Consider the following 14621-nt stretch of genomic DNA (forward strand, 5'->3'; position numbering starts at 1 on the left):
ATCTAAGTACTAAATGGAGAGAGGGAATGCAAGGGGACCATGTACTGTACTAAGCTAGGGGATGCTCTAACTTTAGATGTTGGGAGCATAGGAGGAGTAAGAAACAGACTGGGAAAGAGTGGCCATGAGATGAGATGAAAATTCAGGACAGTCTTATTTCCCACGTTCCAAGTGAAGAAAGCATTTCTAGAAAGATCGTGGCACCAACATGTGAAATGCTGCTGATCACTGGAATAAGAGGAAGCCTGAGAAGGGACCATTAGTATTTGGCCAAAAGAGGTCACCAAGAAGCCAGGTCAAGGCAAGCTTGAGAATATCTGATTCAACTGAAATGAGAAGCAATAAAAACCTTCCTCTTGGTAGGGGTGTGGGAAGACCAGGGGATAAAGAAGTGGACATGTGGAGGAGAGTCCACTGGTTTTCTGAACAAAAGAACAGAGAATTGGGTTATTTTGAAAGCACAAAGTTTAGGAAGGATTTTCCTTCCTTTCTTTCTTTCTTATTTTCTTCTTTGCCATGTTTACATCGACAGAGACATCTATTAACGAAGAAATATATGATTTTGCCAACTTCAAAAATTTTTATTTTATTTATTTTACCTACCATTACCCAATGGCTCACTGAAACACAAATCAAATGGTATATATATTGAAAGTAATTTACCAAATCTTACCAAAATTACTCAGGTTGTTAAAAATGGTTTTAGAGTAGACAAACAATTTTAAAGAGCTGAATGTTACTTGAAAGAAATATTTCATTTCATTTTATCAAAATAATGTTTTGCTTTATATCCTAAAAGGCTACAGAATAAAGCATGGCCATAGATATTTCAGTTAAGAATATCTAAACTTTATTGCTAAAATAACACAGTATTTAGAAAATAATGTAGAAAAAAACAAAAGCCAAGAGAAAACTGGAAAATTGTGATATTCCCAAATTAATAATAAAGCAGTCTTCAAAGGCTTTTACTTTGGCCCTACTAGATAAATTTGGGAATATGCTAAGCGCTATAGGAGACACTCAGAAGTATGAGGCATGGTTCTACACATCAGACAACATACAGACAGAGTTGGGAAGATAAGGAGTATGAATAAGAAGATAATATTGCAAAGCAGTAAATAAGTGGGCAGTGTAGACAGTAAGTGCCACAAAGTTCAGGACAAAAACAACAAACAACAACAAAACAACTATGAGCTAGAATCACTGGTTAAGTCTTCTGTAAGGGCAGTAAATGAAAAGCATGTGTAGCATCTGGAAAGGCAAATAAAATGGGAAAGAACATTCCCAGAAAAGAGAAGAAAATTTTAGAGTAATTTGTTAACAAGTTAATTAAAAATATTCTCCTTGACTCCTATTGTGTTATATGTTTAAGAGCAGGAATACCAAAATAATGAAAAAGAAAAGAAAAACAAACAAATAAACAAAAACAAGGGCTTCCCTGGTGGTGCAGTGGTTGAGAGTCCACCTGCTGATGCAGGGGATGCAGGTTCGTGCCCCGGTCCGGGAAGATCCCACATGCCGCGGAGCGGCTGGGCCCGTGAGCCATGGCCGCTGAGCCTGCGCGTCCGGAGCCTGTGCTCTGCAACGGGAGAGGCCCGCGTACCGCAAAAACAAAAAACAAAAAACAAAAAATAATGATGCTCACACCCAATAGAGTGACTATAATAAAAAAGACAGAAAATTACAGGTGTTGTTGAGGACTTGGAGAAAATGGAACCCTCCATACATTGCTGGTGGGAATCACTTTGAAAAAACACCTAGTATCTACTTAATGCACTATGGTCTCCTAAATGAGAAGGAAATCCAAAAGGGAGGGGATATATGTATATGTATGGCTGATTCATTTTGCTGTGCAGTAGAGGCTAACACAACATTGTAAAGCAACAATACTCCAATAAAAATTAATTTCAAAAAATCTAACAGTTACTCAAAAACATAGAGTTGCTTTATCACCCAGCAATTCTACTCTTAGGTGAATTGAGACAGATGTCTACACAAACTTATACACATATGTTCATAGCAGCATTATTTATTGTAGCCAAAAAAGAGAGATAACCCAAACCTCCATTAACTGATGAATGGATAAACAAAATGTAGTATACATACACAAGTAAATATTATTCAGCCTAAGAAAAGAATGAAGTACTGGTACATGCTACAGCAGGAGTGAACCTCGAAAACATTATGCTAAGTGAAAGAAGCCAAAGGTCACATATTGTATGAGTCCATTTATAGGAAATATACAGAACAGGCAAGTCCATAGTGACAAAAAGTAGATTAGTTTTTGCTAGGGGTTCAGGGGAGAATGGGGACTTACTGCTAACGGGCTGGGGTTTCTTTATGGGATGATGAAAATGTTCTGGAAATAGATAACGGTGGTGGTGGTACAACCTTGTGAATATACTGAAACCCACTGAACTGTAGACTTCAAAAGTGAGAATTTTATAGCATGTGGATTATATCTTAATTTCTTAAGTGGGAGACATTACAAAGTCATAAAAAAAAGATGAAGACATTCTGCATGTCTTTGTGTGTTTGGGAGTCACATAGGAGCAGAAGTTGATGCAGAAGATGGGGAGATACTGAACAGACTAGGCTGACTAAGGAGGAGACGTAAATAAAGTTGGTAAGATGGGTTATGTCAATCAATACCAAGAATTAGAAAAGACTGAAAGAGCCACGTCAACTCGGTACAGGCTATGATATGTGAAGAAATCATTATTATGTGCACCCCGTTTAGGAGGTGAGGAAACTGAGACAGAAGTACCTGAGTAGTTTGCCTAAGATACAGCAAATAAGTGATAGGCAGTTGACCCCAGATTTGACTGATTCCAGACTCAACACCCATGACTATTCTTTCTTCCCTTGAATAATGACATTTTATCTTGATGACATTTCTGATATAAATAACTTTTAGAGTACCAAATTTTATTTTTTTCCCATTATAAGATGAAAAATTAAATTTGAGTTATATTTTCTTAGTACACTAGTTTCTTAGGAGCCAGCTGATTTTCACCAAGTGCAGAGAGACATGTCAAGTTTTTAGCATGATTTATTCTTTTTGAAGCTGAATAATTCTAATAGAGGATTGTATAGAACACTCCATTTTTCTTAGACTTTACCAAATATATCTAAGAAGGTATGAAATTATATCTATAATAGAGACACAAGCAAAGAGGGAAATTGGGGCACTGGGAAGAGGATGCATATTTTTATAGTCCTAGTCAAGGTCATTTAAACCAAAGCATAATATTTGATGTTTTTTTCTGTCTTCAACCATAAATTGTTGAGGTGCCATTCAAGAAAGTCTCATTATTAAGATATTTTTGCCTTCTTTTGTTCTTTTGTCTTTTAGTCATAATCATAGTGAAAACTTGCCTTAAAAATAGTAACTTTTCCATAATTACTTATTTATTGATTGAGTCAACCTTCAAAATTATTTTCAAAGACAGTCTACAATGTTTGAAGCTCTGTGTCAGTTACTATGTTAGTTAGCATTTGAGTTGGATGCCCATCACTGGAAATTCTCATTAACTGTGAATTAAACTGGATAGAAGTTTACTTCTCTCTCTTACTCAGGAAGTCTGGATATGGTCAGCCTAGCATTGGAACGATAATCATGATGTCCGGGACCCAGGTGTGTCCATCCTAAAGTTTTGCCCTGCATGAATTTTGATTTCTCGTTATTTTCATGATAACAGGTGATTGTCAGATCTCCAGATAGTCCATCCAGCAGGAAGGAGGGAGAGGTAAAGAAAGATGCAAGTGCATTTCTTTCCTTTAAGATATTTTCTGGCAGTTAGGCACACAATTTCTGCTTACAACACACTGAACTTAGCCGCATGGCCGTGACTGACTGCAGGGAAAATGAGGATGTGTAGCCTTCATTCGGGGTGATACAGCTAAAAATAAGGTGTTCTATTACTATGGAAAAGAGGGAAATAAATATTTGCAGATGTTGCAGTTCAAGTTCCCTGGGAAGCATAATCTGAGATGAAGATTATTTCCAAGGGAGTTTATTAGAGAGTGTTCCTGGGATCAACACTTTACGGAAGGTTGGGGAAGGGAATGGCTGTGGATAGAGGGAGAAGCTGAGCTGCTCTTCAGTCCCAACCAAGACTTAAGCCAATCCCACTCAGAGTTGTCCATAGTTGGAGTGAGGGGGAGTGGTCGGTCTTTATATGTCAATTTTGGTCATTCGCTGCAGGCTGTTGCTGGGAAGTATGATATTGGGCAAGACAGTTCTCTTCAGCTGAGAACATTCCCAAAGAAGACTGACAGTTGAGGGCTGTCTTCCAGCAGCTGGGAGAAAATTCTCCATTCCTGAAAAGGGGCCTGGGTGGTACATCACAGCATCTACCATAGCAGACTGCTAGCAGTATCTGCGCTATGGAGGATAAAATAGGAAATACAAAACACATTTTGCCCTGGACAAATGAGGACCTTACCTTCCAGTTACACTCCAAAGAACTCTAACATAAGGTTGGAAGAATTAAGTGTTTAAAGAGAAATACAAATGAAGAGGGATGGGTTTTCAGAGGGTAATTTTAATCCACTCATTTACAATTCTTATTAAGCACCTACTATATGTTAGATACCATGCTAGGCAATATGATAAAACAAATGAAGGTCACGGTGTGTTCCTTTGCCATCATGGAATTTAGTGACTCATTTGGGAGAATGACTGAAGACAAGTAAATAAGTGAAATAACAGCTAATTGTGACATGTGGTAGAAAGGAAATAAACAGTAAATGAATGACTAATTGTGAAATATATATTGAAGGAGATGCTCATAGGAAAGAGGGAACTACATAAGCTGAGAATTAATTTTGAGAAGGAAGCAGCCTCTGGAAGAACAGGAAGACAGATTTCTAAGCAAGGGGTCTAAAAAAAAGTTCAGTGACAAAGTGACAAGTTTGAGAACTAAGAGAGCACCTGCTTGACTGGGACACAGTAGCAAAGAAGAGAGTGGTGTGAGATGAGATTGGAGTGGTAAGAAGATCATTCAGTGCCTGAGAATCTGGGTGATATTCTAGGCACAATGGAAGACGATGATTTAACACCCATGAAAGCATACATGATACGATTAACACTGTACATAAGTTACCTCTGGCTACAGTAGAGAAAGTGATATTTAGGGACTAAAAAGATTTCAGAAAACTTGACATTACTTTTGAGAACTGCTTTCAACAATTATTTAATAAACACATAAATATGCCACACTCTAGAGATACAGTGATGAGATAAAAAGACAAAATCTCTTGCCTCATGAAGTTTAATTCTCCATAAAGAGATTCTCCTTTCTATCTCTATCACTCTCTCTATGCACAAACACGAATTTATAATAATGAATGGATGAAAAGTAATCTCTGAATAACTCCCATAGCTCTTCATTTATTTATTTTTGCTTTTTTAAAAATGTCATTCTTTTACCTTGTATTAGAGTTATTTGGGATACAAACACACACTCACTATCTCTATATATACTAAATTATGTATATATCCTACATGCTGTATGTGTATATTATGTATATATGTGTATATATTATGTATATGCAGTATATATTATATATAGTATATATATATATACTACATAGATGTTATTTATAATATGCTTATGTTAAATTATGCATTAATATAGAGTTTTCATGTTTTTTAAATATTTGAGTAAAAATATTTTTACTAGAATAATTTATAGTGTAATCTTAATTTTGTCATGTCCAATACTGTATATCAAACTCACAGGATATTCTCTGTTGAATTCACAAACTTGTGTTATGTTTTTATAAAAATAATTTCATATTTTTATTTTAATAAATTATTATTTATTTATTTATGCATTCTTTGGCCATGCCACATGGCATGTGGGATCTTAGGTCCCTGGCCAGTCCCCCCTGCAGTGGAAGTTTGGAGTCAACCACTGGACCACCAGGGAAGCTCCAACAATTATTATTTTAAATATCTTCCTCTTTTTCAATTTTATGTGAAAATACGTGTCTAATCAAGAATAATTTCTTATTTTAAAATATAAGTTCAAGTCAAATGTTAGTGTCAAGGCAAAAATATTTTCCTTTACCTATGACTAATTATTATTTAATTCATTCTATTTGTGATAGATACCTATAAAGCAATTCAGAAGTTTTCTAGATTGACTCTAAATAGGATAGGTTAGTGGAATGTAGAGCTAAATGCAGTGCTCTTTTAGATGTTGTATTTTCATAAAATCTGTGAATGAATTTTGGATTATTTCACATGAGAGATTTATGATACTTTGTTATGGTTCTACCTATTTCATAGTAGTCGGGTAGCTATTGGAATGCTTACATCATTAAAGAGAAAAGAACACGATTTGTTTTCTTTTCAAAAGGTATAAACAATTTTTGGACATGAAGCATGCAAATACTTGAACTATAAATGGAATTTAAATTAAAAAAAGAACACTGTTCTAGTTGGTTTTTTTGTTTTGTTTATTGCTAAATAGACTTTTTGTGTGTGTCTCAAAAGCAGAACATTGAAAACTCACTGGAATTTAGGTACACTTCCATCCATATGCCTTTAAACTTTCAAAAGTGTTTTAGACAGAGACCTACATGTGCTATAATCTGTAGACTTTTTCAACAGTAAAGCTCTTGGTTGGTGAAGCTCTCAGCTGATCAGAGAGAGAAAAATCTTCAAGGGATCAAAATATATATGGGAATGAACTCAAACTTATGTCAAAGCTTCGAGCTACAGAAGGGAACTACACATTATTTACTGATCAGCAATCATGTGCACGATTGAGCCTGAGAAATTCAAAAGACAACAAAGCACAGGGCCCTTCCCACAAGCTTGCAGAGGAAAATCTATTTACTCACCAGAAGAAATGCTACAAATGCTGAAACAGAGGCAGAAGCTAAGTGTAAAGATTTTCAGGTGACTGAAACTTCTCCACACTCTAGAAAAATTCTGTCAGAGATGCAGACTCCCAAGAACTCATTTTCCATCCACTCTCTGGAGCTGCGTGAGAAACTATAGAATGCCTTAGCAAAGAATTAAAGCAGATTTTATCAGTGAGGTGTGGCTGACTGCGAAATGCTCTCAGTAATGCAACCCAGGTCTGCAGTAATGGTGCTAACAAAAAGCTAGCGCAGGTTACCCTGGCTTCCACCATTTTTTTTTTCTTGTTTCCAAATCTGGTAGAATTAAGTCTAAATCTTAATAAATAAGATTTATACATTATGTCTGTTTTCAATATTGGCTTAAATATTATTAACAAAATATAATGCCATCAAGATTTTTGAGAAAACTCTCTTAGCCTTGCATTAGTAAGAACACTTCCATCGCAGTGGCTAAACCTCCAGGTTGGATAACACTTTTTAGTAAGAGCCTTTGGCTCACATCAACACTGAAAGGACAGGAGGCAGGCTGGGGGTCAGTGCCCTCAGGCACCTTAGTTGCTCCCTCTCTGGGCTTCTGTTGCTAGGCGCTCACAGAAAGAATAATGGCAGGGCTATTGTAAGGGTGTTTTTCCCCTTGCCCTGCTTAAGCTGCTGTTTCTCTGGTTCTGAAGATAAGTGACTATTTGGAAGCAGCCTACAAAGAGGCCAACAGAGGTTTCCACATGCTTCCATCTAGTTTATATCCCTGGGCAAAGAATTTTAAGGTAAGAGCTACCAAGGATTTTTTCTCAATTAACATTCTGCTTGAAAGAATTTTTTTTAAACAGAAGTTTGCTACTGTTGCCGCTAATGAGATTACAGGTCTATTTTAAGTATTAATAGTGTTAGTATTTGTGGAACATATAATAAATTTATTTTTTAAAGCATTAATTTTCCTTTAAAATATGTGGCATTTATCATAATCCAGTAGGAGCTTGTGTAGAGAAAAACTTTTTGGCAGAACTTAGCAATATATATGAAAACAGCCTGAAAAAAAGCATTTATGTTGAAAAGTGTTATCATGTTATTATTGCTTATGGCACAATTATTTAGCTATTTCTTTAACTGATAGACTAAATCAACTCCTAAATCAAAAGACTTTGTACTGTGAAACTGTTAATCTTTCGGACAATAGAATGTTGCGGCTTTAATTTTACAGATATTTTGATTGCTCTGGATATAGAAACCTTGGAGAAGGACGTTTGGTGCATTTGCAAATTTGACTGCTTTCTTTTGTTTTGAAACCAAGCTCTGTGTTAACTATTTAAACCAGTTCTCTAATATAACAGAAATTGACCTCTGTGTGTCGACAAAAACTAAGACTCTAACTTAATACATGAGATCAGGGTAACCTGGAAAGAGGGCAAAGCCTCAGAGTTAAAGGACCTGGGTTCCAATGGCGGTTCTGTCACTTTTCAGCTGCCATGCCTTGGGCGGTTACTTGACTTCTTGGTAAAATAGGGATTATGAGTCACATATCAGGGGTTGTGAGAGAAATAAAACAATACAGTTTATGTGCCACTTAAGATAATGCTTGGCACAGAGTCAGTGCGTACTAAGCTAACAATTATTATAATTATCAGAAGTTAAATCAGCGTTAATCTTTCTATTGGCAAAAGAAGGAAAAACAAAATTTATGTGTCCGACAAAAATTTATAAAACAGATGAACCACACAGAAGGCTTTCTGGTGCTTTGAGTAAGAATAATCCTTCCTTGAAGATCAAAGGAATTCACGAATAGGTGGGTCGAAGCTCTTACTTTGTCAAGAGTAGAGAGAATATAATGGAAATTAAGCATAGGGTTGATAAAATATAGCTCTGGTTTCTTGATATAGTAACATCCCAACTTTGACCAGTATATTACTTTACATTGTATAAAAAGTCTCATGTGCACTGACCCATGTAATCATCGGAAGGAGAATACAGATGAGATAACTGAAGCTTAGCAGGATCGAGGGACATGTCTAAGATCATACCAGCAGTCCATGACAGAGCAAGGATGAGAAAGAAGGTCTCAGGTTCAAACCAGAGATAATTTGCCATGCTGCCTTCTTTCTACACTGCACTGCCTATGGTTCTAAAAGAAATAGTTAAAGAATCTGGAGAGAAGGGGTCCATGAAAATATGAGAAAAACTATGTGCTTTGTTAGGGTAGATGTTTTTGGAAGAGAGGATTATCTACTGGGATTTAGGAGCAGAAGTACCGATAAACTTAAGGGAAAGTCATTTCTTGACTGCTTCAGTGCAAATCCAGAGAGTCCCTTTGCCTATAGTCATAGGAATGTAGATTTATTTTTGATGTATTTGTGGGGAGGAAGGTGATCTCCACGTCTTACTCCTCCGCCATCTTGAATCACATTTCTGTAGAATGACCATAATTCTTTAATTCCTCTAAGATGGGAGGATATTATTGGCTTCTCATTTTTCTATTTTAAGTGAGTTTTGTCACAGTAAAAAACAACAACAACAACAAAAAACTGTTGGATTGCTAGTCAGCTACTTATTTTATATATATATAAAATAAATGACATATATATATATATCATGGTTAGTTAGTTGGAAACAGCACTTAAAATTTTTTCCAGTTTAATAAAATTAGAACAAATCTTCTAAGCTCTAAATTTTACTAAGATGGTTGTAAGAGGATGTGTATGAAGACAAAATTAGGTATAGAAGGATTACTGACTCCATTTTACAAACCCTGGATTTTAGTCCTGATTCTAACAGCAAAATTTTCTCAGTGTCCTACTGTATTTTTTCTTTCATGTTCTAGGCATACTAAATTTTTGGTAAATATCAATTCAGTTGAAGTTGACTTTTACCCTGAAGATCATCTCTGCTCTACAGATGAATGTAAATATTAGATTTGTTGTATTTGATAAAGGAAAGATTGTACACTTAATATAAGAAAGTTCAACACACTGCTAAGAAGGGGAAAATGTTCTTGATTTCAAGCTTATTAAATTCTTTTTCTTGCACTTAAAAAAATTAATGTGTAAATTACATACAATTAAATTCACAGCTCTTAAGTGATTTGACAATTGTGCATAATCATTACTCACAACCCAAAGCAAAATGTAAAATATTTACATCATCTAAGAAAGATCTTTCATGTCCTTTTCCAATAAATCCTCCTACCCCCAGAAAAAACTACTGTTTGATTTCTACCACCATAAATTAGTGCTTCCTATTCTTGGATATCATATAGATAGAACTGTGTTCTCTACTATATTTTCTATCTCAGATCTCTCATTCAACATATTGATTTTGAGATTCATCCATGTTACTGCACATATCAGTACTTCATTCCTTTTTTGTTGCATAGTAATGTTCCACTGTATGAACATTCCAGTCTTCATTTATATCTTCTTCTCTTGATGGACATTTGGGTTGTTTCCAGTTTGGGGCTACTAATATGAATAAGGCTGCTCTGAATACTCTTGTAAAGATCTTTTTGTTTTTATTTCTCTTGGGTAAATATCTCAATGTAAAATTCCTCTATCAAGGGTGAGATATATATTTAAACTTTATAATTGTCTCACAGTTCTCCAAAATGGTAGTACCATTTCACACTTCTACTGGAAATATATGAGAGTTCTGATTGCTTTACCCCCTTCCAACACTGGGTGTTGTCTTTTTAAATTTCAGTTCTTCTAATGGTAGAATGATATCTCATTATAGTTTTGTTTTGCTTCGCTCTGATAACAAAAAATGCTGGGTACCTTTGCATGTGTATATTAGCTATTTGTGTATCTTTTTTGTTATGTGTCTGTTCCAGGCTTTTGCCAACTTATTAATTGGATTATTTGTCTTTTTATTATTTACTTACAGGAATTCATTTTACATTCTGGATAGCTAATTTGTTCAAATATCTGAATTTCTACCATTTTTCTCCATTTTTCTACCTTTTTTTTGCCATCGGGTCATGATATAATAGCCTTTTACATAGTGTTCTTATTTAGTTATTTTTGTTTTCATGTCTGTGAAGGACATTAGTCTGTGCTTTTGTTTTTATTGAAGTATTTGGTTTGTAATATTTTGTACTAGTGTTTTTCTGACCTCATGAATTGAGTTGGAATATATTACTTCATTTTTTTAAAGAGCTCATGAAGACATGATATTTCTTCTTTAAATGTTTGATAGAACCTACCAGTGAAACCATCTGGGCCTGGAGTTTTCTTTATTGGAAAGTTTATTATGAATGGAGATTTTTAGATTTTTTTATGATTCTATCAATTTTAGTAAGTTTTTTAAAAAAATAATATATCTTTTTCTTTTTTAAATTGTCAAACATATTGGCATGTGGGTCTTCTGGAGAAAAATCCTTTTAGGTTTTGCCTATTGTAGATATCTTTATTTCTCCTTTACTTTTATGGATATTTTTACTAGATAGATATAAAATTCTAAATTAACTGGTTTTTTTCCTTTGAGTACTTTAAAGATGTCATTCCACTGTCTTCTCTCATTCATTGTATTTAATGAAAAGTCAACCATAATTGCTGTACCCTTTATGTAATTGTGACTGTTTAGAAAAATTATTGAGTGCTTTCAAAATGTTCTTTGGTATTTCAGGATTTTACCAACAGTGTGTCCAGGCACAATTTCCTTCTCAGGGTTTTCTGAACTTCTTTAGTGTTTGGGTTAATGTGTTTCACCGATTTTGGAAAATTCTTATCTATTATCTTTTAAAATTTTATCTTTTTTCCTAATCTCTTTCTTTTCTTTTCTTTTCTTTATTCCTATTACATCTATGTTATACCATATGAAAACGTTCCACAGATCTCAGGCACTGTTCCTTTTGTCTACACCTTTATCTTTTTTGTGTTTCAGTTTCGACAATTTATTTTTGACTTGTCTTCAAATTAGCCAGTTGTTTTCTCTGATATTTCCACAGTGCTATTAAGCTTACCAAATTAATTCTTTATTTCTGATATCATATTTTTTGTTTCTAGCATTTCCATTTTCTTTACAGTTTTTGTCTCTGCTCAAATTCCCTTTCAGACATGCTTCCCTCATTCTAGCCAAGTTAGGTTAAATTCTCTGTCAATACATCTAATATCTGAGCCTTCTCTGGGTTTTTTTTCTACTGATGTTTTCTTTCTCGACTACGGGTCACATTTTCTTGTGTCTTCATTTGTCTCATAATTTTTGAGAGGCATTATGTGTAAAAGAACTGTAGTAAATAATATTTACCTCAGAGAAGGGCACACCTTTTCTCCTGTCAGCCCTCTAGCATGGAGGCTGATTAACACCAATTTGTAGTGAGCTCGGTTTCATCTAAACCAAGTTGTTGCATCTTTTATTAGTTTTAACTCACTAGTTTTTAAATACTTTGAGGGTGTGATCAGTATTTTCCTTTCAACTAAGCTTAAGATCTGAGCAGAAACAAAGCTCCAGAGAGTTCTTTATTCTTTGCAATACAGAAAAAAGCTCTCTGAACTTTGTGTGTTATAAGACCTAAAATTAAGGTTTACTATCATATGCTGCCTTGACATGTGAAACCCCGAGGGCTTCATATGGCCTAACCACAAGTTCCCTTCCCCACTCTGCTCCAGCGGATAAGGTCCCCTGGCCAAATAATTCTTATCAAGGGGACCAGACACAGTTCCTGCTTGTCCCTGAGTAGTGGATTTCAGTTCTCTGCCAGCCTGTAGAATTACTCAAACAAGCCAATTGCATCCGCCAGTGAGAGCCGGGGGGGGCAACCTATACTCTTAATATTACACAGCCTGCCTCTCACAGCTCCTGGCTGTTTGCTCTGTTCTCAAGTGCAACCCCTGTGCCGCTCTGCATGGTGTGTGGTATCTTCCTTCCCAGCTCTGTGAGTATATATTCATCCAGTATCGGGTGTCATGTGTTCAGCCACCCCCATAACCTTAGGGTGGGAATTCCTTCCTCACCAGTGAAGAGGAGATGATTAAAACACTGTGGGAGATCTCCTACTTTACAGTAAAAAATCTATTTTTTTCATCTCTGATGAGTTATCTTTCTTCCCCAGAACCACCCCCTGGATTTCTACACTATGGAAGATATTTCTCCGACTTTTTGCCTTATCACCTACCTTTGGGGGACCATCGAAGTGTGCTCAGTGAAGACCTGGCATGCCTCAAAGTTATTTTTTTTCTATTCTCTTGCCCTTTACCCAGCCTACAGAGGGTTATGGCAGTGACTTAGTGGAGACTAAGTTCTCCTCTGTTAGCCTTCTCCTGTCACTACCCCAGGGAAGGGATGGGGGCTGAGGCTGCTTCTACAAACCTTGTGAGTGTGGAAGCCTAAGCTCTCCATTCAGGCTCTGCAGGCAGGGACGGGGCAGCACCACAGTTCTTTCTGTGGTATTTTGTGCTAGTAGAGCAGTTATTGTCTAATAAGATTTCTGTCTTTCTAGGTTGACCGCTTTCTGGTCCTTTGGCTTTTCTTGGGTTTTTTTATTGTTCGTGCCATTGGTGTTTCTAGTTTGCCAAATTCTCCAGTACTCAGTCTGGGAGGTATGAGGCAAAAAGAAAATCCAGAGAACCCAATGCTGTGTTGTTCCTTGGGTCTCCTAGCCAATCTGCCTTCTTTTCTTCACCTCAGAGTCTTATGTTTGTTTTACATATAGTGTCCAGGATTTTTAGATGTACTTAGCAGGAGGAATAGGGAAAAGTATGTCTATTCCATAGGTCCAGAAGCAGAAGTCACTAATGATAATCACTCAATGACCAGACATAACTTTCATGAAGGTAAAGAAAATGTTATTTCTAAAATGTGCAAAAGAAATTAGGCTTAAAGACTTTTTAAATTAACTTTATCAAGTGCATTGCTCTACTTAAATTGGAAATATAAAATAAGCAATAGTATAGTTTTGCATCCTACCAATATAAACATTTGCTTATGAAGGATATTTGGTCATCTTTTATCAATTTGTTCTTAATGTTCCTAATTATAGCGTTAAAATTTTTATGTTAGTACAAAATATGTTGTGTTTTTTCCTGACAAACTAATACATTTCTCTCATTTAATATTAAGAATTATATGACTCATTATACTTCCATATTCCCTTTTCTACCAGCCTACTTAGACCTAAATTTTACTCTTAATTTCAGTTTGTTGCACACCTGAGATTTTTCTGGCCTAACTACTTTGTTACTACCCTTTCTTATACAGCTCTTAGACTTTGCTCTATAGTCCTCTTGTGTCTGCAATGGTTTCAAAATAAACTGTTTCAAATATACTTTGAAAACAGATGAGGTAGAAAAAATGGGCTTTCTGAGTTTTACTTAGGAAGGACTTGCAAGAGGTAATCTGATTGAAAGGGTATTCTAGGAGACCTTTTGAAGCTGTATTCATAAAGGGAGTACTTGTGTTTATTTACATTGCTTTTTTTTTTTCTTTTGTGTGGTTATGAGTTGGGGAAATAGATCCTCCTCTCTAACCCCTGACAGGTGCTACTACAGATATATAGAACTACATTCATAGTTTTATCCATTCATGTGTTTGATAAATATTTATTGAATGCCTACCAAACACTGTTCTAGATGCCGGGGATGTAGCAGTCTTATACTGTTCTGGAGGTTCCAATCTAGCAAATGAAAGGAGCATATTATCTGTGCTGTCAAGGATAAGGCAATGTCATCACTTACAATACTGCACAGGAATTGAAAAAGGCACCCAACCAAAGAGAATAAAAAGTAAAGATTAGACTAAAAGCAAACTTATAAACACAA

Source organism: Lagenorhynchus albirostris, chromosome 4, assembly GCF_949774975.1.
Source record: "Lagenorhynchus albirostris chromosome 4, mLagAlb1.1, whole genome shotgun sequence".
In the NCBI taxonomy this organism is placed as follows: Eukaryota; Metazoa; Chordata; class Mammalia; order Artiodactyla; family Delphinidae; genus Lagenorhynchus; species Lagenorhynchus albirostris.